Source organism: Hypanus sabinus, chromosome 30 (genome assembly GCF_030144855.1).
Source record: "Hypanus sabinus isolate sHypSab1 chromosome 30, sHypSab1.hap1, whole genome shotgun sequence".
NCBI classification, from domain to species: domain Eukaryota; kingdom Metazoa; phylum Chordata; class Chondrichthyes; order Myliobatiformes; family Dasyatidae; genus Hypanus; species Hypanus sabinus.
Window position 1 is genome coordinate 40839231 of NC_082735.1, and position 27208 is coordinate 40866438.

Here is a 27208-nt window from a genome sequence, read left to right on the forward strand (position 1 = left end):
CCAGCGGGTTTCAAGTAGATGATGGGTGTAACATGAATGTAAGGAAGGACAGGCTAATGATTGGGTACAAATGCAGACAGAGCAATGAGTTAAATTGTATCATAGAGGCAAAATCCAAAAGGGCGAAGAGTGCAGGACTGAAGGTGCTGTATTTAAATGCACTTAGCATTCAGAATAAAGTGGATGAAGTCGTGGTGCAATTAGAGATTACATCATTGACATTGTGGGCATCACCAAGTTGTGGCTGAAAGAAGGGCATAGTTGGGAGCTTAACATCAAAGGATGTACTTTGTATCAAAAGGACAGGCATTCATTTCAAGGGGAATAGAAAATAAATGCAAGGAGATAATGCTGAATCTTTATGACACTAGTCAGGTCACACTTGGAGCATTGTCAACAGTTTTGGGCCCCATATCTCAGAAAGGATGTGTTGTCATTAGAAAGGATCCCAAGGAGATTCACAAGGATGATTCCGGGAATGAAGGGGTTAACATTTGAAGAGCATTTGGTAGCTTTAGGCCTGTACTCACTGGAATTTGGAAGAGTGCAGGGGTGGGGGGGAGGGGATTTTATTGAAACCTACTGAATGTTGAAAGGACTAAATAGGGTGGATGTGGAGAGGATGCTTCCTATGGAGGTGTATCCAGAACTAGAGGGCACAGCCTCAAAACTGAGGGACTACCCTTTAGAACAGAAGTAAGGAGGATTTTTCTTTTGCCAGACAGTTGTAAATCAGTGGAATGTTCTGCCATAGATTGCAGTTGAGGCCAAGTACACGCACATATTTAAGGCAGAAGTTGGTCGTTTGCTGATCAGTCAGAGCATCAAAGGATATGGCGAATCGAATAGGCAAGTGTATGAGGTTGAGTAGGATCCAGATCAGCCATGATGAAATAGCGAAGCAGACTTGATGGATTGAATAGCCTAATTCTGCTCCTATCTCTCATGGTCCTATTCACTTTCCTGGTAACTTCCTTGAAAAACTCTGTAAGATTAGTTAGACTCGACCTACCACGTATGAATCCATGCAGACTATCCTTAATCAGTCCATTTCTATCCAAATAGTTATATAACTGGTCCCTTAGAATACCTTCCAATAGCTTTCCCACAACTGATTTCAGACTCACCAACCTATAATTTCCTGGTTTATGTTTAGAGCCTTTTTAAAGCAGTGGAACAACATTGGCCATCCTCCAATCCTCTGGTACCTCTCCTATCGATGAGGATGTTTTAAATATCTCTGCTAGGGCACTGAAATTTCTGCACTTGCCTCCCATTGAGACAGGCCCTGGGAATATATCCACCCTGATTTGCCTCAGTGTGGCAACAGATCTTCCTCTGTACAGGGTCCATGGGTACATACTATTTATTACAAATTACTATAAATTGCACATTGCATGTTTAACCAGAGACTTTTTGTAAAGATTTTTACTCTTCATGTGTGCGAAGGATGTAACAAATAAAGTCAATTCAATTCAATTTGATGCCTTTTTTTCTTACTTCTGTAGATTCTGTATGGACGTCATCTGTAAGGAGTCTGTACGTCCTCCCCACGGAATGTGTGGGTTTTCTGGGGGTGCTCTGGTTTCTTCCCATAGTTCAAAGATGTACTTGTTGGTAGGTTAATTGGTCTTTGTAAACTGTCCCGTTATTATGCCTGAGTTAAATCAGGGGATTTTGGGCGCCATGGTTCGAAGGGCTGGAAGGGCCTATTCCATACTGTATCATTAAATGAAACAAAATAAAATAAATTTACCAGTGTTGTCTCTGGTTCATAATGTTCATCTAATCAATCATCTGGTGTGAAGGAAGCTCAGTTGAAAAGTTACACCCCCACTGCACTATATCTCTAAACTCTTGCCAAAAAACCCTTCAGGCCCTCTATTCCAATTACAGTATAGTCCCTGGAAATGCATCAACTAAATATTGTCCTCTACTTTTCTCTTCAGATTTTACAACTTATTTATATTTTAGGTCTAGAATATTTATGAGGCACAAGCTCCAGGTGTTGTGGGCTTTTTGTAATTGTAAATAAAATTGATCAAATGAGGCGGCTCAAACTGTGGGATAGATTAATCCAGCTGGAAGAGATAAAAACAGGCTCAGCACTTTCCCTGACACAAACATAAATTACATTCCAAAGATGCCAAAATCAGCATCTATAATTTTACGATTCTTATTAAGTCAAGCAAGCACATTAGCTGCAAACAAGTACTGTACTGGAATATAACCTATCTAAGGCTGGAAAATCATTGTTTGGCCCCAAAAGGAACTGAGTAACTAAGCTGGTTTGCACACAGCTACTTCATCCTTTTGAACTTGGTTTTGACTTCAAATGAACATAATGTAGAATATTCTTCCAGCCAGATCCTACAGTCTGGGCAGTGTGCACAAGTTCACAATACAAATGAGCACAAATCAACAATCTGCTTTAAAGGTATCAATGAGATTACAATTTAGAGGAAATATTCTAAAATTTATGAGGAATGCAAAAATAAGCCCCTCAAGTTTATTCTGCAATTCAGTAGATTGTGCCTGATCTGAATTTCATTTAGCTTGATGGTTTTATCCAACAGAGCTCCAATTGCCACTAGCATCAACAACTATTTAAAGGAGAATTCTGATTTCCCATTGAAATTTAAGGGAGAAATGCTTCCTGATATTCCCTCTAACAAAGACAAAATAACCTACAAAGTGTTTATTTCAGCAGAATTCAATTGACAGCGTTCATGTTGCAGAGTTAAACCGGTAATGCCCATTCCGCACTGCTCAATCAAATGCATTTTCCATGGCAGATGTGCATCAAGATTTGTTAATTCTGGTACATTATGCTTTTTACACAGTGGTCAGGCAGGTGATGTCTCCCTCCCAAATGCTCTGAATAACTTCTACACCTGGTTTGAGGCGGAAAATGATGAGGCAGCAAAGAAGTCCACCCCTCCTACAAATGACCAGGAGCTGCATCTCTCCATGGCCCACGTGAAAAGAACCCTGTGCAGGATCAACCCACGGAAGGCTGCTGGACCAGACAACATCCCTGGTAGAGTGCTCAGAGGATGTGCAGACCAGCTAGCAGTTGTTCTCACTGACATCTTCAACATCTCCCTGAACAGCGCTACCATTCCAACATGCTTCAAGGCTGCCACCATTGTCCCCGTGCCAAAGAAGTCTTCAGTGTCCTGCCTAAATGACTACCGTCCCCATTGCACTTACATCCATCATCATGAAGTGTTTCGAGAGGCTCGTCATGAGGCATATCAAGACCCTGCTGCCCCCCTCACTGGACCCCCTGCAGTTTGTGTACCGTCCCAACTGCTCAACAGATGACGCCATTGCCACCACCCTCCACCTGGCCCTAACCCACCTGGACAAAAACGACACATATGTTCGGATGCTGTTCATAACCTTCAGTTCAGCATTCAACACAATCATCCCTCAGAAACTGATTGGAAAGCTGAGTCTACTGGGCCTGAACACCTCCCTCTGCAACTGGATCCTAGACTTCCTGACTGGGAGACCTCAGTCAGTCCGGATCAGGAGCAGCATCTCCAACACCATCACACTGAGCACAGGGACTCCCCAGAGTTGCATGCTCAGTCCACTGCTGTTCACTCTGCTGACCCACAACTGTGCTGCAACACACAGCTCGAACCATTTCATCAGGTTCACCGATGATACGACCGTGGTTGGTCTCAGCAAGAATGACGAGTCAGCTTACAGAGAGGAGGTGCAGCGGCTAAAGGACTGGTGCAGAGCCAACAACCTGTTTCTTAATGTGAACAAAACTAAAGAGTTGGTTGTTGACTTCAAGAGGGCATGGAGCAACCACTCCCCGCTGAACATCGACCACTCCTCAGTAGAAATCGTAAAGAGCACCAAATTTCTTGGTGTTCACCTGACAGAGAATCTCACCTGGTCCCTCAACACCAGCTCCATAGCAAAGAAAGCACAGCAGCGTCTCTACTTTCTGCAAAGGCTGAGGAAAGTCCATTTCCCCCCCCCCCACCCCATCCTCATCACATTCTACAGGGGTTGTATTGAGAGCATCCTGAGCAGCTGCATCACTGCCTAGTTCGGAAATTGCACCATCTCGGATCACAAGACCCTGCAGCGGATAGTGAGGTCAGCTGAGAAGATCTCAGGGTCTCTCTTTCCGCCATCACGGACATTTACACTACATGCTGCATCTGCAAAGGAAGCAGCATTATGAAGGACCCCATGCACCCCTCATACAATCTCTTCTCCCTCCTGCCATATGGGAAAAGGCTCCGAAGCATTCGGGCTCTCACGACCAGACTATGGAACAGTTTCTTACCCCAACCTATCAGACTCCTCAATATCCGAAGCCTAGACTGACACCTTGCCCTACTGTCCTTTGTGTACTTTATGCAGTCCAGTGTAGGTCTGTAGTCTAGTATAGCTTTCTCTGTGTTGTTTTTTTTATTACGTAGTTCAGTCTAGTTTTTTGTACTGTGTCATGTAACACCATGGTCTTGAAAAACGTTGTCTCATTTTTACTATGCACTGTACCAGCAGTTATGGTCGAAATGACAATAAAAGCTGACTTGACTTGACTTGACTTATCCGTTATCTTAGTACATAAAAAGGCAGCCGCTGAATGTATGCTTGTGGTCTTCTGCTGCTGTAGCCCATCCACTTCACGTTACGACATGTACATTCAGAAATGCTCTGCTGCACACCAACATTGTAATGTATGGTCATTTGAGTTACTATCACCTTTGTCAGCTTGAACCAGTCTGGCCATTCTCCTCTGGATTTGTTTTTGCTTCTTGCATCCATTTTCCATAAACTGTAGAGACTACTATACGGAAAATCCTAGTAGATCAGCAGTTTCGGAGATAATCAAACCACCCTGAATGACAACAACAATCATTCCTTAGGCAAAGCCACTTAGATTATATTTCTACCCCATTCTGATGCTTGGTCTGAACAACTACTGAAACTCTTGACTATGTCTGCATGCTTTTATACATTGAGTTGCAGCCACATGGTTGATTAGATATTTTCATTGATGAGCAGGTGTACAGATATATCTAGTAAAGTGGCCACTGAGTGTAAACCTATTGCAGGACAAGTTAGAACAGGATTGCATGAGCAATCATTGTTGGGTATTTTTGCAATAATACCCGCTAAGCTCATTCCAAAATACCTCTTATTCTTCAGGTCTTTATTGGACTGCATCATCCACCCCTGACCATATAAACAAGTGACCAACCCTAATGCATCCAAACACCTCAATCTAGCAATCTGCAATCTCCATACCCTTCCAACAAAGATCTCAAATTGGACCAACTGATATTAAACTCATTCGCCATCCAATTTCAATCATCAAGTCTCTAATGTGTTTCTCTACTGGTCTCAGCCACCCACAGTTCCTCTACCCTAACACCACAGCTAACATAGCTTGCGACTTGCACAGAACCACTTCACTTCCAATCTGGATCTGCAAAGACCATACATTATCCCTTCCCTGCCCTCCTTCATGAACTTCCAACCCTCCAATGCCCAATATGGAACTCTAGACCACAACCTTGATTAAAGATGAATAAAGCAAGTACCTTTTCTAAGTCTCTCACAAAACTACTTTACCTAAATTTACTCCTTAAAAACATTTATTACTGATTTTGGATATAAGGACATCACTTTAGAACAGAGATGGGGAAGAATATCTTTTGCCAGAAGGTGATGAATCTGTGAAATTCATTGCCACGGACAATTATGGAGGCCAAGGCCAAGCAGAGTTTGATAGGTTTTTAATTAGTAAGGGCATCAAAGGTTAAGAGGAGGAAGCAGGAGAATAGGATTAAGTGGGAGAACAAATCAACTATGATGGTTCAGCAGAGCAGATTTGGTCTAATTCTGCTCCTATGTGTCTACCTCTTTTATTATATGCAGCAGTAGACTGTTGTGTAGCTCAAAACGTTTCATGTAATGCAAGGACACATGATGAAAGAGCTTACTATGCAAAGATGGGTCTTTAAAGGTCATGTCCCCATGACAAACACTCACATCCTGTACATGTGCAGAAAGGACAATGAACAGGGACTATTTTGCAATCACAAATGCTTGATCCTGTTGAGATGTTGTTTTGACTTCCACTGAAATTGATCTTATCGAGGCAGGCCTTCCAATCAACTGAATGGGTTTTAAATGAGAAAGGAAGGCCTATTTTTGTACAACTATACGTATTCCTGAACTAACTCAAAGAATTCAACCAATCTAAGGTTCAAGTCATATGCAGGAAGGGTTGGGTACTTTTTGTGTCAACTGTTGGGTTTTCTCTCAGTTAACATGAGACTGTGACTAATTTAAACCCCCTGTACGTGGATTTCCTATACACCCAACCACTAAGTGGTGACAGGTAATTGTTGAATTGTCTTTATGATGTAGTCGCAACTCATGGTTTTGCTAGACTCATCAGATGGAGATAAGAGAAAAGAAAGCTCAGCATTATGTTGTGGCCTGCTTGCTGGCCCACACGTGAAAAAAGCTTAATGAAAAGCTGTATATTTCAAAATAATAAGCTCCATTCGTATACTGCACCTTCAATATCCTGAGGTGATTCACAAAAAACATTATCAGACAAAATTTGACTTTGAGTTACTTAGCATGGTATAAACATAGGTCAAACTTGGACACATTCAAAGAGAGAGAGGGAAGGAAGGAAGGAAGGAAGGAAGGAAGGAAGGAGAGAGGGAGGGAAGGAAGGAGAGAATGAGAGGGAGAGGGAGAGAGAGAGAGAAAGTGAGGGGAAGGGAGAGTGAGAGAGAAGGAAAAGGAGGGGGAGGGGAGAGGGAGGAGAGAAGGAAGGGGTGAGCGGGAGAGAGAGGAAGACAGGAAAGGATGGGGAGAGATGGAGGGAGGGGAGAGAGATTGGAGAGAGAAAGAGAAGCATAGTTGTGGGGTAAATTTTAGAATCTGGGATGTTAATCAGTGAAGATGTGACAGCTAAAGGTGCTAAATGGGAAAAATACAGGGAGTCAGACTGAAAGGAGTACAAAGACCTTGGAGGGCTATGTGGTGAGAGGAAGGTTATAGCAGAGCATTATTGAGTTCCCTGGGATGAGACTTTCAGACTTGAGGCTCTCCTGCACTAGGATCTAATGTTTAAGAGCTAGCAAAGGTGTGATGTAGTAGGATTAGGGTTAAAGAATTACAAGTGACATACAAAAGAGAAACGTCTGATATCAGTCAGTTGTCCATATAGTGTGACAGTTCACTGTATGGCCAATCTGGAAAAGGCAGATGCATCTGAACATACAGGAAAATTATTGGAATATTTTCCAAAAAAAGTGTAAATAAACAAACTATTCACTTTCCCAAAGAACAGCACAGGACACTATGGAATAAATTTGCCTTTATATATCTCTTCAAACTGTTCTCACTGTAATCACTCGTTAATAAAATATTTCTGATCTTTCCATAAAGTTGTACATCATGTAGTATTTGCACTAACTCACCAGTATCCTCCCTTCCATGCATCATAGTTACCAGCCACCCTTAACAACTGAACTTGGAAGAACATAATTTTTGATACTGCCCTTTTACCTCTGGAACCCGGTATCCAATTCAACAAAAATTTGGTTAGCATAGTAACATAGTGGTTTGAATAATGCTATTACAGCACCAATGTCTCGGGTTCAAATCTACCGCTGTGTGGAAAGAGCTTGTACTTCCTCCCCATGACTGTGTGGGTTTCCTCTGTGTGCAATGGTTTTCTCTCACTTTCCAAAGATGTGCAGGTTCGTAAGTTAATTGGTCACATGGATGTAATTGGGCAGCATGGGCTTGTTGTTCTGGAAGGTCCTGTTTTTTACTGGAGATTAATAGGCTCTTGATTAGTAATGATGGTGTATATTTAATATTTCAGTAATATTTGAGTAATATTGGAAATATATTGTTGATTAAACATTCTTTGTTTAAATAATTAATTATGGGTATATCAGTAATGGCTGATTGGTAGGAGGCTGCGAGTAGGAATAAAAGGATCCTTTCCTAGTTGGCTGCCAGAGACTAGTGGTGTTCCATAGGGATCAGTGTTAGGACCGCTTCTTTTTATGCTGTATATCAACGATTTAGATGATGGAAAAGATAGCTTTGTTGCCAAGTTTGCAGATGATATGAAGGTTGGTAGATGGGTAGGTAGTGTTGAGGAAACAGGTAGGCTGCAAAAGGACTTAGAAGAATAAGCAAGAAAGTGGCAATTGAAATACAATGTTGGAAAATGCATAGTCATGCACCCTGCTGTGTGCATACATCTACTGATGCTTCCGGACACATCATCAGCAGTGCATTCCATGCACCCAGCACTCTCTGTGTGAAAATATTACTCCTGACGTTCCCTCTGTACTTACTTCCAAGCACCTTAAAACTATGGCCTCTCTTGTTAGCATTTCAGTCCTGGGAAAAAGATTCAAGATTCAAAAACTTTATTGTCATTCTAACCGTACATCAGCTCTGCAGGGCAGAATGAGACAGTGTTTCCCAGGAGCAGTGCAATCATAACATAACAAATGCAACACTAAATAATAAACATAACAATAAATAGTAAAACACAACAGCCACATGTCAGTTAAAAACAACTTACAAGTGTCCAGTGCAAGTTAAAACCGAGTCTGGTAGAGCAGCTATTTAGCAGTCTGACTGCCTGTGGGAGGAAGCTGTTTAGTAGCCTTGTGGTTTTAGTTTTGATGCTCCTGTAACGTTTACCTGATGGCAGAAGAACAAACAGTTCATGGAGAGGGTGTGAGGGGTCTTTAATGATGTACCGTGTCTTCTGGAGCCATTGACTCTGAAAGAGGTCTTGGACAGAAGGTAGGGAGACCCCAATAACCTTCTCTGCTCCCCTAACCACCCTCTGCAAAGCTTCCAGCTGTCACATTATCAAGGCTTCTCATCATTTTATACACCTCTATCAGGTCACCTCCTATCCTCCGTCATTCCAGGGAGAGAAGGCCTACTTCATTCAATCTATTCTCCAAAGGCATGCTCTCCAATTCAGGCAACATTCTTGTAAATCTCCTCTGCACTTTCTCTATAGTATCCACATCCTTCCTGTAGTGAGGTGACCAGAACTGAACACAGTAATCGAAGTAGGGTCTGACCAAGGTCTTATATAGCTGTAACATTACTACAGGCTCTTGAACTCAATCCCATGGTTGATAAATGCCAACACCATACACCTTCTTAACAACACTGTCAATTTGTGCAGTAGCTTTGAGTGTCCAATGGACATGGACCCCAAGATCTCATAGATCTTTCACACTGCCAAGAGTCTTACCATTAATACCATATTTTGTCTTTACTTTTGACCAAACAAAATGAACCACTTCACACTTATCTGCTTGAAATCCATCTGCAACCTTACAGCCCAGTCCTACATCCTATTGATGTCCCGCTGTAATCTCTGACAGCCCTCCAGACTATCCACAATGCCCCTGACTTTTGTCATCAGCAAACTTACTAACACACCCTTCTACTTCTTCATCCAGGTCATTTATAAAAATCACAAAGAGGAGGGGTCCCAGAACAGATCCCTGTGGAACACCACTGGTCACTAACCTCCCTGCAGAATACAAACCATCTACAACCACCCTTTGCCTTCTGTGAGCAAGCCAATTTTGGATTCACAAAGCAAGGTCTCCTTGGATCTCATGTCCCCTTACTTTCTGAATGAGCCTTCCATGAGGAAGCTTATCAAATGCCTTACTGTAATCCAAATACACTACATCCACTGACCTACCTTCATCAATGTGTTTTGTTACATCCTCGAAGAATTCAATCAGGCTTATAAGGCATGACCTGCCCTTGACAAAGCCATGCTGACTCTCCCTAATCAGATTATGTCTCTCCAAATACTCACAAATCCTGCCTCTCAGGATCTTCTCCAACAACTTGTCCACCACTGAAGTAAGACTCACTGGTCTGTAATTTCCTGGGTTATCTCTACTCCCTTTCCTGAAAAACGGAAACAACATTTGCAACCCTCCAATCCTCTGGTACTTCTCCCTTCCCTATTGATATTGCAATGATCATCGCCAGAGTCTCAGCAATCTCCTCTCTCACTTCCCACAGTAGCCTGAGATATATTTTGTCCAGACCCAGCGACTTATCTAACTTAAGACAACATGAGTGAATCTGCAGATGCTGGAAATAAATAAAAAACACAAAATGCTGGCAGAACTCAGCAGGCCGGACAGCATCTATGGAAGGAGGTAATAATGATGTTTAGGGCCAAAACCCTTCATCAGGAGAAACCTTCATCAGGGTTTCGGCCCGAAATGTCGTTATTACCTCCTCCCATAGATGCTGTCTGGCCTGCTGAGTCCTGCCAGCATTTTGTGTTTTTTATTTTTTTGACTTATCTAACTTGATGCTTTTCGAAAGTTCCAGCACATCCTTTTTCTAAATGTCTATATGATCAAACACTTCAGTCCACTGTAAGTCATTTCCACATAATGAAGCAAAGTACTCATTAAGTACCTCTGCTACCTCCCCGACTCCATGCACACATTTCCACTATTGCACCTGATGATTGGTCCTATTCTCACGCGGCTCATTCTCTTGCTCTTCATATTCTTGTAGAATGCCTTGGAGTTTTCCTTAATCCTGTGTGCCAAGGGCTTTTCATAACTCCTTCTAGTTTTCCTAATTTCATTCTTAAGCTCCTTCCTGGCAACCTTGAAATTTTCTAGATCTCTATCAGAACCTTTCATAAGCTTTTCTTTTCTTCTCAACTAGATTTTCCATTTCATTTGTGCATCATGTTTCTTTTACCCTACCATCCTTTCCCTGCCTCAATAGAACATACCTACGCAGAACTCCATGCAAATATTCCCTAAACATTTGCCACATTTCTGCCACACATTTCCTTGAGAACATCTGCTCCCAATTAATGCTCCCAAGTTCTTGCCTAATAGCATCATATTTCCCCTTATCCCAATGAAATGTTTTCCCAAATTGTCTGCTCCTATCCTTCTCCAGGACTATGGTAAAGGAGATAGAGCTGTGATCATTGCCTCCAAAATGCTCTTTTACCAAGAGTTCTGACCACTGACCAGGTTCATTTCCCAATACTAGATCAAGTACAGCCTCTCCTCTAGTTAGTTTATCTAAATATTGCATCAGGAAACCTTCCTGAACACACCTAACAAACTCCACCCCATCCAAACCCCTTGCTCTAAAGAGATGCCAGTCAATGCTAGGAAAGTTAAAATCACCCATCAGAACAACCTATTATTGCACCCTTCCAGGATCTGCCTCCCTATCTGCTCCTCAATGTCCCTGTTAGTATTGTAGGATCTATAAAAACACCCAGAAACATTATTGCCCCCTTCCTGTTTCTGACCTCTACCCATACTGAGTCAGTAGATATTCCATCCATGCCTGCCTCCTCTTCTGCAGTTGTGACACTATCCCTGATTAGCAATGCCATGCCCCACCTCTTTTGCCTCCCTCCCTGTCCTTTTTGAAACATGTGATGCCTGGAACACTCAGCAGCTGTTCCTGCCCCTGAGATATCCAAGTCTCTGTAATGGCCACCATATCATAGTTCAATGTGTTGATCCATGCTCTAAGTTCATCCACCTTGTTTATGATACTCCTTGCATTAAAATAGACACATTTCAAACCATCAGGTTTAGTGTATATTTGCTCTATCATCTACCTATCCTTCCTCACAAACTCCCTACAAGCTGATTCTACTTGTGCTCCAACCTCCCCATCCTCTGCCTCTTCATTTCGGTTCCCACCTCCCTACAAATCTAGATTAAACCCTCACCAAAAACATTAGCAAGCCTCCCAGCCAGAATGTTGGTCTCCCTCGGATTCAAGTGCAACCCGTCCTTTTTGTACAGGCCACGCCTACCCCAGAAGAGGTCCCAGTGATCCAGAAATCTGAATCCCCGCCCTTTGCTCCAATCTTTCAGCCACCACATCATTCTATTCCTCTGCTCACTGTCGCGTGGCACTGGCAGCAATCCTGAGATTACTACCTTTGAGGTCCTGCTTCTGAGCTTCCATCCTAACTCCATGTATTCTGCTTTCAGGACTTCCTCCCTTTTCCTACATATGCCGTTGGTACTAATATGTACCACAGTCTCTGACTTCTCACCCTCCTATTTCAGGACATTGTGGATGCATTCAGAAACATCACGAACTTTGGCACCTGCGAGGCAAACTCCCATCCATGTTTCTTTCCACACCCACAGAATCTTTCCCTCTAACTACAGAATTCCCTATTACTGCCACCATCCTCTTCCACAGGGCCAGACTCCTTGCCAGAGGCATGGCCATTTTTGCTTCCACAGTTAGGTCTCCCCCCCAACAAGTACTCAAAATGGAGGAGTTAAGGAGGATGGCCACAGAGGTGCTCTCCACTACCTGATGATCTCCCTTCCCTTTCCTGACAGTCACCCACTTGTTTGTCTCCTGTGGACCTAGTGTGACTACCTGCCTCTAGCTCCTATCGATCATCTCCTCACTCTCCCTAACAAGCCAAAGGTCATTGAGCTGCAGCTCCAGTTCCCTAACTCGGTCTCTAAGGAACTGCAGCTTAATGCACCTGGCGCAGACGTGGCCATCAGGGAAGATAGTGAGGGATAAAATTGGTCCCTTAGAGAATCAGAGTGGACAACTATGTGTGGAGCCAAAAGAGATGGGGGAGATTTTGAACAATTTGTTTTCTTCGGTACTCACTAAGGAGAAGGATATTGAATTGTATAAGGTAAGGGAAACAAATAGGGTAGTTATAGAAACTATGATGATTAAAGAAGAGGATGTACTGGTGCTTTTAAAGAGTATAAAAGTGGATAAATCTCTGTGTCCTGACAAAATATTCCCTAGGACCTTGAGGGAAGTTAGTGCAGAAATAGCAGGGGCTCTGACAGAAATATTTCAAATATCATTAGAAACGGGGATGGTGCCGGAGGATTGGCATATTGCTCATGTGATTCCATTGTTCAAAAAGGGTTCTAAGAGTAAACTTAGCAATTATAGGCCTGTCAGTTTGAAGTCAGTGGTGGGTAAATTAATGGAAAGTATTCTTAGAGATGGTATATATAATTATCTGGATAGACAGGGTCTGATTAGGAACAGTCAACATGGATTTGTGCATAGAACGTCATAGTTGACAAATCGTATTGAACTTTTTGAAGAGGTTATTTGGAAAGTTGATGAGGGTAAAGCAGTGGATGTTGTCTATATGGACTTCAGTAAGGCCTTTGACAAGGTTCCGCATGGAAGGCTAGTTAGGAAGGTTCAATCGTTAGGTATTAATATTGAAGAAGTAAAACGGATTCAACAGTGGCTGGATGGGAGATGCCAGAGAGTAGAGGTGGATAACTGTTTGTCAGGTTGGAGGCCGGTGACTAGTGGTGCGCCTCAGGGATTTGTACTGGGTCCAATGTTGTTTGTCATATACATTAATGATCTGGATGATGGGGTGGTAAATTGGATTAGTAAGTATGCAGATGATACTAAGGTAGGTGGTGTTGTGGATAATGAAGTAGGTTTTCATAGCTTGCAGAGAGATTTAGGCCAGTTAGAAGGGTGGGCTGAAAGATGGCAGATGGAGTTTAATGCTGATAAGTGTGAGGTTCTACATTTTGGTAGGACTAATCCAAATAGGACATACATGGTAAATGGTAGGGCATTGAGGAATGCAATAGAACAGAGTGATCTAGGAATAATGGTGCATAGTTCCCTAAAGATAGAATCTCATGCAGATAGGGTGGTGAAGAAATCTTTTGGTACACTGGCCTTTATAAATCAGAGCATTGAGCATAGGAGTTGGGATGTAATGTTAAAATTGTACAAGGCATTGGTGAGGCCAAATTTGGAGTATTGTGTACAGTTCTGGTAACTGAATTATAGGAATGATGTCAACAAAATAGAGAGAGTACATAAGAGATTTACTAGAATGTTACCTGGGTTTCAGCACCCAAGTTACAGAGAAAGGTTGAACAAGTTAGGCCTTTATTCTTTGGAGTGTAGAAGGTTGAGGGGGGACTTGATAGAGGTATTTAAAATTATGAGGGGGATAGATAGAGTTGACGTGGATAGGCTTTTTCCATTGAGAGTAGGGGAGACTCAAACAAGAGGACATGAGTTGAGAGTTAACGGGCAAAAGTTTAGGGGTAACACGAGGGAGAACTTCTTTATTCAGAGAGTTGTAGCTGTGTGGAACGAGCTTCCAGTAGAAGTGGTAGAGGCAGGTTCGATTTTGTCATTTAAAAAAAAATTGGATAGGTATATGGACAGGAAAGGAATGGAGGGTTATGGGCTGAGTGCGGGTCAGTGGGACTAGGTGAGAGTAAGCGTTCGGTACAGACTAGAAGGACCGAGATGGCCTGTTTCCCTGCTGTAATTGTTATATGGTTATATGGTATATCTGACACCGAGAGCAGAAAACTGGCTTTGCAGTCATACCCACGATATTTAAGAGATATGAAAGTAACGTACCTGCCTACCTCATCTAGGCCCATCCTCACTGAAGCTGCAATAAGCCAAAGCCCTATTACTCTGAGTAATGCTACTCCAACGACCACTGCACTCGGCAGTGTCTCCTCTTTAACCTGGAATCTTCTCAGCAACCTTGTGCAATGACAAGCTACTGCATCTGCACACCTCTCCCAACTGAATCTCCCACTGAAAGGAACTCCTCACTTTTTAAATCTTCTGAGTGGCCTTGCATGATGACGAGCTACTGTGTCTGCATACTTGTCCCAATCGAATACAGGGAAATCCTGGAGGAAAAGCTGATGCAGCCTGCAACAGAACTGCAACTTGGGAAAAGATTTGTTTTCCAGCAAGACAATAAAGCCAAAGCTACACAGGAATGACTTAAAAACAACAAAGGTAATGTCATGGATGACTAAGTTGGAGCCCAGACCTCAATCTAATTGAGAATTTGTGGCTGGACTTGTAAAAGACTGTTCACTCGTGATCCCCATGCAATCTGACAGAGCTCGAGCAGTTATGTAAAGATGAATGGGGAATAACTGGAATGTCCAGATGTGCAAAGCTGATAGAGACTTATCTACACAGATTCAAAGCTGTAATTGCTGCCAAAGGTGCATCTACTAAATACTGATTTGGAGTTGGTGAATAATAATGCAATCAATTATTTTGTGTTTAATAATTATAATAAATTTAGAAAAATTTGTAGAAATTCATTTTCACTTTGACATGAAAGTCTTTTCTGTTGACCAGTGTCAAAAAGAGCCAAATTAAATCCACTGTAATTCAATTTGTAAAACAATAAAACATGAAAACTTTTTAGAGTAGGGAGAACTTTTTATAGTAGGGAGAATACTTTTTAGGCACTGTACCTACAGGTGGGAATGGAAGAAGAGTCAAAATGTTTCTCACTATAAAAACTCACAAATGGGCTTTTTTGCTATAATAGACTTAATTTTGAACAAGCACCTGCACGAACACTCTTACAGAAAGCTATGGACTAGCTGCCTTAAGACTGTCAAGGCACTCAGTGTTACCTGGATCAAAATCAGGTTTAATATCACCCACATATGTCATGAAATTTGTTAACTTTACAGCAGCAGTATAATACAATACATGATAATATAGAAAAACAAGTCATTTACAGTAAATATATGTATGTATGTAAATTAAATAGTTTAATTAAATAAGTATAAGAACAAATATTATGTAAAAAGTGAGATAACTTTCACAGGTTCAATGTTTGTTTAGAAATTGGATGGCAGAGGGAAAGAAGCTGTTTCTAAACCACTGAATGTGTACCTTCTTCCCGACAGTAACAATGAGAAGAGGGCATGCCCTGGGTGATGGGGTCCAAAATAATGGATTTCGCCTTTCTGAGGCACCACTCCATGAAGATGTCTTTGATACTACAGAGATAGTACCCAAGATGAGCTGACTAATTTTACAATTTTCTGTAGTTTCTTTTGATCATGTACAATACATGCCCCCCACCCCAATACCAGACAGTGATGCAACCTGTCAGAATGCTGTCCTTGATACATCTGTAGAAATTTCTGAGTGATTTAGGTGACAAACCAAATATCCTAAAACTCCTAATGAAATATAGCCACTGAATTGCCTTCTTTATAGCTGCATTAATATGTTGGGACCAGTTAGATTTTCTCAGATCTTGACATCCAGGAACTTGAAATTGCTCACTCTCTCCGCTTCTGATCCCTCTATGAGGATTAGTTCATGTTCCCTCATCTTGCCCCTCTTGACATCCACAATCAGCTCCTTGGTCTTACTTATGTTGAGTGTAAGGTTGTTGCTGCGACACCACTCGAATAGCTAGTATATCTCACTCCTGTAGGTTCTGTTAACTCCATTTGAGATTCTGGGATGACATCAATGTTACCAGTAAGAATGATAAGAAACATCTCCAAAATCTCAAGACAGTGTTAAAAAAATTAGAAGATTATGGGATCAGAGCACTATGTAACAAGTGTGAATTCTTTGAACTAAGCTTCACTTACTCTGGTCACACTGTTGACGCACAAGAATTACATGGTGTGTTGAGAAAATTCAAGCCGTGGTGGATACCCCAAGCCATGTCACAGTTGTGGTCCTTTTTAGGAATAATCAATTACTGTAACAGGTTCGTGCTGCACCTGGTTTCTGTGCTCCACCCCTTGAACTCATTACTACAGATTGGGAAGAAATAGCAATGGACAAAGCAGTGTGAGGTAGCTTTCCAAAAAGATAAATGAAATGGTGACGTCAGACACTGTACCCACGCATTATGATCCACATCGTCTAGTGAAGCTTGCCGTGCACTGTTTGGGATGCCAACTTGTCCGAGAGAAAGGGGTCCAGATCTGTCAAAACCACTTCCTGCGGTCTCAGAAACAACTCCTGCAACCACCACAGAGCCTGAGATTGTTTCACAGCCTCAAATTTCCACCTGCCAAGCGAAGTGATCAGGAAAGATGCTATCTCACACATGTTCATTGCAATTAAATCTTAAAGCCCGAATGGCACAATTTAAAATTTACTATGCTGTGGATGTCTGTATAGTAGTTGTATTCAAGTCAAGTCACTTTTATTGTCACTTTGACCATAACTGCTGGCACAGTACATAGTAAAAATGAGACAACATTCATTCAGGACCACGGTGTTACATGACACAGTACAAAAACTCACTGAACTACGTAAAAACAACACAGAAAAAAGCTACACTAGACTACAGACCTACCCAGGACTGCATAAAGTGCACAAAACAGTGCAGGCATTACAATAAATAATAAACAAGCCAATAGGGCAATAAGGTGTCAGTCCAGGCTCTGGGTATTGAGGAATCTGATGGCTTGGCAGAAGAAACTGTTACATAGTCTGGTTGTGAGAGCCCGAATGCTTCGGTGCCTTTTCCCAGATAGCAGGAGGGAGAAGAGTTTGTATGGGGGGTGCATGGAGTCCTTCATAATGCTGTTTGCTTTGTGGATGCAGCGTGTAGTGTAAATGCCCGTAATGGCAGGAAGAGAGACCCCAATGATCTTCTCAGCTGACCTCACTATCCGCTGCAGGGTCTTGCGATCTGAGATGGTGCAATTTCCGAACCAGGCAGTGACGCAGCTGCTCAGGATGCTCTCAATACAACCCCTGTAGAATGTGATGAGGATGGAGGGGTGGGAGATAGACTTTCCTCAGCCTTCTCTGAAAGTAGAGACACTGCTGGGCTTTCTTTGCTATGGAGCTGGTGTTGAGGGACCAGGTGAGATTCTCCGCCAAGTGAATCTTAGTATATTATATAGTATACTAGTATACTCTATATTCTTTTTTTACTTAACTAATTCATTACAGGTTATACGTAAAGTTATGTGAATGGAAAAGTTTATCACACCACCACATCATAGGTAGTTGGCTCACTTACACTTGAGAGTGGTGAGTGCGTGGAGTGGGCTAACAGCGACGGCGGTGGAGGCAGATACGTTAGGGTATTTTAAGAGACACCTGGATAAGTACATGGAGCTTAGAAAAATAGAGGGCTATGGGTAACCCTGGGTAATTTCTCAGTTAAGGACATGTTTGGCACAACTTTGTGGGCTGAAGGGCCTGTATTGTGCTGTAGGTTTTCTATGTTACAGTAATAACAAAACTAAGACTTGTTCTCCTTGGCTCATGTTTTTTTCTTTCAATTAGTTTTTATGTTGTGGAGTTATAAAATATAACAGATGTCAAAAGTTTCAGGGAGAAGGCAGGATAGTGAGATTAAGAAGAATAATAAATCAGTCGTGATAGAATAGTGGAGCAGATTCGATGGGCCAAGTGGTCTAATTCTGCTTGGATGCCTTATGGTTACCATGCTGCATCTCTAAACAAAAAATAAAAAAATGTTTACCTTCTTTACTGTCAGGTTCAACATGAGTAATTTCAGCTGTGCCACAAATAGACATGGACTAGAGCTTAGAAATTTGCTGTTAATTAACCAAGTCACTCAGCAAGGCCACAGAATGGGTGGGGATACTTGTTATGCTGTTTTAGAAGGTTACATCATTAAGCCATAGTCAAGTGCGGACTTGACTCTGCATTTGACGACAATACATCCAGCCTGTGATCATGCTGTGAGCTTCCACCCTCAGCTCTTAGCACCATAGAACACTACAGCACAGTACAGGCCCTTCAACCCTCCATGTTGTGCTGACCCATATAATCCTTAAAAAAAGTACTAAACCCACACTACCCTATAACCCTCCATTTTTCTTTCATCCATGTGCCTGACCAAGAGGCTCTTAAATACCCCTAATGTACCACCACCATCCCTGGCAAGTCATTCCAGGCCCTCTGTGTAAAAAACTTACCCCTGATCTCTCCCCTAAACTTCCCTTCCTTAATTTTGTACATATGCCCTCTGTGTTTGCTATTGGTGCCCTGGGAAACAGGTACTGACTATCCACCCTATCTATGCCTCTCACAATCTTGTAGACCTCTATCAAGTCCCTGCTCATTATTCTACTCTCCAAAGAGAAAAGTCCCAGCTCTGCTAATCTTGCTTCATATGACTTGTTCTCCAGTCCAGGGAACATCCTGGTAAATCTCTTCTGTACCCTCTCCATAGCTTCCACATCCTTCCGATAATGAGGTGACCAATATTGAACACAATACTCTAAATGCGGTCTCAGCAGAGATTTGTAGAGTTGCAACATAATCTCTCTACTCTTGAACTCAATCCCTCTGTTAATGAAGCCTAGCATCCCATAGGCCTTCTTAACTACCCTATCAACCTGTGAAGGGACCTTGAGGGATGTATGGATTTGAACCCCTATGTCCCTTTGTTCATCCACACTCTTAAGTAACTGACCATTAATCCTGTACTCAGTCTTCTGGTTTGTCCTTCCAAAATGCATCACCTCACACTTGTCCGGATTGAACTCCATCTGCCATTTTTCTGCCCAACTCTGCAGCCTGTCTATGTCCTCTTGTAACCTTCGACCACCTATAGCTCCATCCACAACTCCTCCAATCTTTGTGTCATCCGCAAACTTACTCACCCATCCTTCCACCTCTACATCAAGGTCATTTATAAAAATCACAAATAGCAGGGGTCCCAGGACAGATCCCTGGAAAACAAAAATAAGTTTTAAAATAACCTCTGTTCTATTGTGTGGAACAACTGAGGCAGGAGACCTCGCTGCCTTTCCAACAGAGGTTGAACTCAGTTGAAGGAGTATTGATAAAGCAAATGGAAGATACTGGTACAAGAGTCAGCAACCACAGGATGAAGATTTAAGATAGATTATAAGTAACTGGAGAAAGGAAGAGCATACCAATTTCCTCAATAAACAGACTGCCTCATAGGGAGTCAAAAGGAGCTGAATAACTCGATGGAAAGGGTTCATTTGCAGCATTGCTTGAAAAGACCAGTGGAATAAGGACACCATGGTAATGTAGTGCTTAGCACGATGCTAATGACAGCTTGGGGTGTCAGAGCATGGAATTCAATTCTGGTGCTGCCTGTAAGGAGCTTGCACATTCTCTTCATGACCATGTGGTTTTCCTCTGGGTGTTCCAGTTTCTTCCCACTCTCCAAAGACCTACTAGTTAGTAGGTTAATTAGTCATTGTAAATTGTCCTGTGATTAAGCTAGTGTTAGATAGATGGGTTGCTGAGTGACGCGGCTTGTTGGGCTTGAACGACCCTCTCCATGCTGTTTCTCTAAACAAATAAGCCTAACTAAGGCTACATCCACACTAGACAGGATAAATCTCTAACCAAAGCTTTTTCTTTTCATTTTGACCCTCTGTCCACAGTGAAACAGAGTTTTCCTCCCCCAAAAATGGAGCTTTTCTAAAACGCCCTCCAGAGTGTGAAAATTTCAAACGGTGATTGGGCAGACAGTGCGAACGGGGTAACCAGAGATTTCTAAAAACGTTGTCATGAGGTGCTGGAACAGATAGTGGTGGCAGCACAGCATTTCATTGTTTTCTTGAATGGAACCCTCACACAACCCAACAATTTCAGAACAGATGGCAACAAGACTGAAGCCAGAAGAGTTCGAAATGTACTCACCAAATACTTTGACCCATAACTTACTGAATAAATAAGTCTACTCACTTTGTCCTGTTTTCTGTCCTTGCTTGTATGAAGGTGGTTTACCTATTTATGCAAGTACTTCTCTGACAATAGATGTGTAAATGTCTAATGTAACATTGTATGGAAATACAAGTTAACACTGATACAGACATGTTTTATACATTTAACAAGGTGCTTTATTAATGCAACAGAGTTAGTCAGTTTTTCAATGTTCGTCGTCAGCCGGGTCATACTGTCCATGAACTCCCTGTCAGCTGCCTCCATATGCTCCAGTATTTTTTTTAGCTTTAAGTCCTCCTGCACGAGAGCCAACAGCTGTCCGTCATTTGGCAATTTCCTTTTCAGTTTTTCTAGTCCATAACTGCACAAACGCGTACTTTCACAGCAAGCTTCGACACCAAACATTTTCTGTAGGTGTGTCCTGCGCATGCCCAGTAGGAGGAGATTCGCCCAAATACCCATTCTAATGTAGACGGAGGTATTTTCAAAAGCGCTTGGTGCGGACGCCTATCGTTTTCACGCGGAACTGGCGTTTTCAAAATTATCCAGTCTAGTGTGGACGTAGCCTAAGTCAATCAACTAAGAGAATCAATTTGGAATTCCTATCATCCAGTTGGAGTTGTAACCTGCACCACGACCCCACCCCTAAGGGATCAGCTGCTTTAACCATTGTGTACTGTCTTACCAATGGAAGCCACTGGAAGGCTGTTATGATTGATTTGCTTCCGTGTGTCAAAATTCCCTTAATGCATTTGATTCTCTCTTCTAGTAGAGAGATCATGTCGCAACTCTACAAACCTCTGGTGAGACCGCACTTAGAGTATTGTGTTCAGCTCTGGTCACCTCATTATAGGAAGAATGTGGAAGCTATGGAGAGGGTACAGAAGAGATTTACCAGGATGTTCCCTGGACTGGAGAACAAGTCATATGAAGCAAGATTAGCAGAGCTGGGACTTTTCTCTTTGGAGCGTAGAATAATGAGCAGGGACTTGATAGAGGTCTACAAGATTGTGAGAGGCACAGATAGGGTGGATAGTCAGTACCTGTTTCCCAAGGGCACCAATAGCAAACACAGAGGGCATATGTACAAAATTAAGGGAGGAAAGTTTAGGGGAGAGATCAGGGGTAAGTTTTTTACACAGAGGGTTGTGAGTGCCTGGAATGACTTGCCAGGGATGGTGGTGGAGGCTAAAACATTAGGGGTATTTAAGAGCCTCTTGGACAGCACATGGATGAAAGAAAAATGGAGGGTTATGGGGTAGTGTGTGTTTAGTACTTTTCTTTAGGGATTATATGGGTCAGCACAATATGGAGGGCTGAAGGGCCTGTACTGTGCTGTAGTGTTCTATGGTTCTATGGTTCTTCCTCTCAAATCTAGAAACCACCCCACAACGTGATGCCTAGTACCAGTAAGCCAAAATAATACACAGCCAGGCATCATTCTCCAATGATCTTTGATTTTTCCTACTTCACCCTCTCCCAGCCAATTTATTGAGTGTGTCTCCATGGTCAAACATTCCCATTCCCCATGGCACCTGATCAGACCGCAGACTATCAGTCTTTTTTTCTCCACACCACTCCAGCTCCAAATGCTTTCTAGACCATTGTGTGTTGTGGAGTCCAGTGCATCACTAACTCTGTGCTACATGCTTTTAGCTTAATATGTCTCCAGGCCAAAGAGAGAACAAGGCTTGCTGGATTTTGTCATTAGAAGCTAACTACAATTAGCTAACAGCCTAAGGGAAATGGCCTACCTTCCAAGATGAGACCTTAATATTTGGTTTTGTTTTCTAGATTTGAGATGAAGAAGAGGGAATCAAACATGTTAAGGGACATTTAACAGGCAGGGAAGCAAATCAACCACAATGGCCACTCAGTGGCCACCTTATTAGCACTCCTGCACACCTGCTTGTTAATGCAAGTATCTAATCAATCATATGGCAGCAACTCAATACATAAGAACAAGAAGTTCAGTTGTTGTTCAGACCAAACATCGGTCTGGGAAATAAATGTGATCTAAGTGGAATAATTGTTGGTGCCAGACAGGGTGGTTTGAGTATCTCAGAAACAACTTACCTCCTGGGATTTTCATGCACAACAGTCTCTAGAATCTATAGAGAAGGGTGCAGAAACAAAAAAATATATCTAGTTCTGTATGTGAAAATGCTTTGTCAATGAGGGAGGTGCAGGAGAATTGCCAAACTGGTTCAAGCTGATATGAAGATGACAGTAACTTAACCATGTAATACAACAATGGTGTGCAAAAAAGCATCTCTGAGTGCACAACATGTCAAAACTTGCTACAGTAGCAGAAGACCATGAATGTATACATAGTGGCCATTGTATTAGATACAGGAGATGCCTAATAAAGTAGCTACTGAGTGTAGATTTGAGAAGAAATCAGTGTTCTGATTAAAAACATATCCCTGATACATGTAATTAAATAGCCAAAGGTGATAGAATATGGTTGAAACTAAGACAAAAGCCATATACAAAAAAATGAAACTAAATGAGACAGGGAATGAAATTGGTCTCAGGGGTAAAAAGAAAGAAAATAATGTAGAACTTGCAAATGTCTTCAAACCCACCAATAAATGATTTTATAAATATATTAGGTAACAGAGTGGTGGAGGGGAGTGTGGAATCTTTAGAGACTCTTCCTGGCGAGGTGATAATTACTAATAAAGAAATGCGGAGGCCTTGTTAAACAAGTTCTTCCGCAATGGAGAAGGTGAATATAATACCAGTGAAATGAAAAATAATTCAAAGCGAGGGTTTTCAGGGATATAAAATAAGCTTGAAAAGAAAGCAGGTGAGGAAACAATGAGATTTTCTACGGGCAAACCTCAAGCAGCTGGCTGACCAGACAATGTTCAATTCTACTTTCCAGCAGCTCAGCGAGTGAGGTGGACCATGTCTGCATGCAGTCAATCATTAGAATGGGCAGTGAGGGGGTAGTCAGGGGCCAAGCTCTCTGTTGCTCTTGATTAGTGAGAGGACTCTCCATGGAACCAACACACCCTGGGTGACGCTGCTGCCATGGTGTATCCTCTGACAGGAAAGTCAATGACCACCTCCAATCTGAGAGACAACAAAGACAGCAGGCTCTTGGGAATGCCAGCACCTTCCTCTCTAGACTGTATGCCAAGCTTATTTATTTAGTATAATTGTTTTTTATTTAGATGTACAGCACAGTAACAAACCCATGCTGCACAATTACCCTACCAGCCTGTACATCTCTGGATTGTGGGATGAAACTGGAGAACCTGCAGGAACCACTGTGGTCGTGAAAAGAACGTACCAACTCCATTTAGACAGCAGCAAGAAATGAACACGTATCTCTGGTGCTGTAATAATCTTGTGTTAACATTATGCTACATGCTTCTCCAAGTTCATTTAGAAAAACACTGGTATGCATAGATTTTATTTTCAAGAAGCATTTTGAAGGAAGAAGATGAGGTAAGGAAGTGGGGAGATATTCCAGGGCCAAACTTAAGGCATAGCCATCAATGGTGGCAACACACACAAAAAATGCTGGTGAAACACAGCAGGCCAGGCAGCATCTATAGGGAGAAGCACTGCCGATGTTTCAGGCCAAGATCCTTCGTCAGGACTAACTGAAAGGAAAGATAGTAAGAGATTTGAAAGTAGGAGGGGGAGGGGAAAATGCAAAATGATAGGAGGAGACCGGAGGGGGTGGGGTGAAGCTAAGAGCTGGAAAGGTGATTGGCAAAAGGGATACAGAGCTAGAGAAGGGAAAGGATCATGGGATGGGAGACCTAGGGAGAAAGAAAGGGGGAGGGGAGCACCAGAGGGAGATGGAGAACAGGCAGAGTGATGGGCAGAGAGAGAAAAAAAACACTAAATATATCAGGGATGGGGTAAGAAGGGGAGGGGCATTAGCAGAAGTTAGGAAAGTCAATGTTCATGCCATCAGGTTGGAGGCTACCCGGCCGGTATATAAGGCTCCTCCAACCTGACTGTGGCTTCATCTTGACAGTAGAGGAGACCATGGATAGACATATCAGAATGGGAATGGGACGTGGAATTAAAATGTGTGGCCACTGGGAGATCCTGCTTTCTCTGGCGGACAGAGCGTAGGTGTTCAGTGAAATGGTCTCCCAGTGATGCACCATCAATAACTCACTCTGAGACGTGAAGGCGAGATATCGGATCTTATTGACTGGAAGAAGGAACAAGCAGTGAGTGACCACCATACTACATCCTGGAGACTGAGAGGCCGGGCTCAGGGCCTTGATCGCCTTTATACAGGGGTCTGTGGGAGGAGCCACAGGAGCAGTCAGCAGGGGGTGTGTCCTGACAGGTATATGTAGTTCACCACACCCAGTCTGCGCCCGGTCTCCGAGTCTGCGTCAGGTCTCACCAATATATAAAAGACATCACCGGGAGCACCGGACGCAGTTTACCACACCAGGTTGAGCACAGGTTGCTCAAAATGCAGGAGCACAAAATAAACAGTGATCTGATCTAGCAGAGGAATGAATAAACATTTGGGAATTTTGAATTGCAGCATATTCAAATATGTAATAAAAGCAAGATCTTTACTTTTACAACTTGGCATGTTGGTAATCTCTTTAAAGAGTCCCTTTCTCATTTCTCGAAGTTGTCACTGACTGTATTTCAAAAGTACTTTATTGGTTGTAAACTTTACAGGGAATAAACTGTCTCATTCTTTCCACGTCACTACAATCAGAACTTGCTTGGAGAAAGGAAAGGTAGGTGGAGATTGTAACTGTTTCTGCTTGTCGGTGTGAGAAGGAAGATTTACAAAAACATGTCAGGTTATAAGGAGGGAATGGCAGATCATGAAAGAGCAGGAGACTGCAGGAGATTGAGGAGTATAAATTCATGAGGAGCATAGATAGAGAGAATGTACACAAGTTTCTTTGGGCAAAGAGAATGAAAAACTGGAGGACATATATATATATATAATGTGAAAGGGGAAAATTTAAAGGGACTAGAGAATCTTTGTGCAGAGGGTGGTTCATATCTAGAACAAGCTATCAGAGAAAGTAAACGAGCCACTGTCAAGAGGTCAGTCATGAAATGCACTAACTCCTGACCTCCAGACAACTCTGACCCACTGCAATTTACATACCACCAAAATAGTTCTTTGGCAGATGTCATCCCCTGGCCCTACACTCATCTCTGGAGAATCTGGACAGTGAAGACGCATACGTCAGCCAGTTGTTTATTGACTACAGCTCCACATTCAGTACTATTAACTACAAGCAAACTCTGGATGATGACAGTCAATGCTACAGTCTGTAACTGAATGCTTGATTCCCTGACCAACAGAACACAATCAGTAAGGACAGGCAGTAACACCTCAACCAGGATTATTCTGAACACTGATGATCCTCAAGGTTGAATTCTCAGCCCCCTACTGTACTCCCTGTACACTCATGATTAGATCCTGTTCTACAAGCTTGCAGATGATACCACCATAGTGGGCTGTATCTGAGGTAACAGTCAGAGTACGGGAAGGAGATGGAGAGCCTAGTGACATTGCAATGACAACATTTCCCTCAAGGTCAATGAAACAGAAGGGCTGACCTTTCACTTCAGAGAGTTAGACACATTCTCCTGTCTACCTCAATGTATTAAGAGAAAGAAGGGTCAGTCACATTCTCCTGTCTACATCAATGGTTTTAAGGGAAAGAGAACTGACAGCTTCAAGTTCCCAGGAGCACACCAACAGCTTGGGCTAAAGAAATTTGATATGTCCATGTCGACCCACATCAATTTTTATTAATGCACCATAGGAAGCATCTTATCCAGGTGCATAATGGCTTGGTATGACTACTGCTCGACAGAAGACTACAAAAAAATACAGTTCAGCACATCATGAAAACCAGTTTCCCCTCCATGAACTCTGTCTAAACATCACGCTGCCTCAGTAACAGAGCCAGCATAATCAGAGAACCCACACACCCAAGACATTCTCGCTTCTTCCTTAGTCCATTGGGCAGAAGATACAAATGCCTGAAAGCACATACCTCCAGGCTCAAGGACAGCTTCTACTCCACTGTTATCAGACTATTAAATAGTTCGCTGTGGTGTCAAAGTGGTTGTTGTGATGCGTCCACTAAGTGTAAGTTTCTCCCTGCCAGTACATAGAAACATAGAAAATAGGTGCAGAAGTAGGCCATCCGGCCCTTTGAACCTGCACCGCCATTCAGTATTATCATGGCTGATCATCCAACTCAGAACCCTTTACCTGCTTTCTCTCCATACCCCCGATCCCTTTAGCCACAAGGGCCATATCTAACTTACTCTCAAATATAGCCAATGAACTGACCTCAGATGTTTCCTGTGGCAGAGAATTCCACAGATTCACCACTCTCTGTGTGAAGAAGTTTCTCCTCATTTCGGTCCTAAAAGGCTTCCCCTTTATCCTTAAACTGTGACCCCTTGTTCTGGACTTCCCCAGCATCGGAAACTATCTTCCTGCATCTAGCCTGTCCCAATCCCTTTAGAATTTTATACGTTTCAATAAGATCCCCCCTTAATCTTCTAAATTCCAGTGAGTATAAGCCTAGTCGATCCAGTCTTTCTTCATATGAAAGTCTTGCCATCCCAGGAATCAATCTGGTGAACCTTCTTTGTACTCCCTCTATGGCAGGAATGTCTTTCC

At 42.5% G+C, this 27208-nt stretch overlaps 1 protein-coding gene across 7 annotated transcripts in view; it reads right to left on the reverse strand.

The window, feature by feature from the left end:
- Positions 1–27208, reverse strand: part of LOC132383606 (transcription factor HIVEP3) — a 764495-nt gene that overhangs the window by 376524 nt on the left and 360763 nt on the right. Inside the window, exon 1 of one of the 7 annotated variants that reach the window (XM_059954803.1) lies at positions 8609–9474. The exons of the other annotated variants lie outside the window; for them this stretch is intronic. The gene's annotated coding sequence lies outside the window, so the exon portion shown is untranslated. Of the gene's footprint in view, positions 1–8608; positions 9475–27208 lie in introns of those variants that run through there. 7 annotated transcript variants of the gene reach the window in all.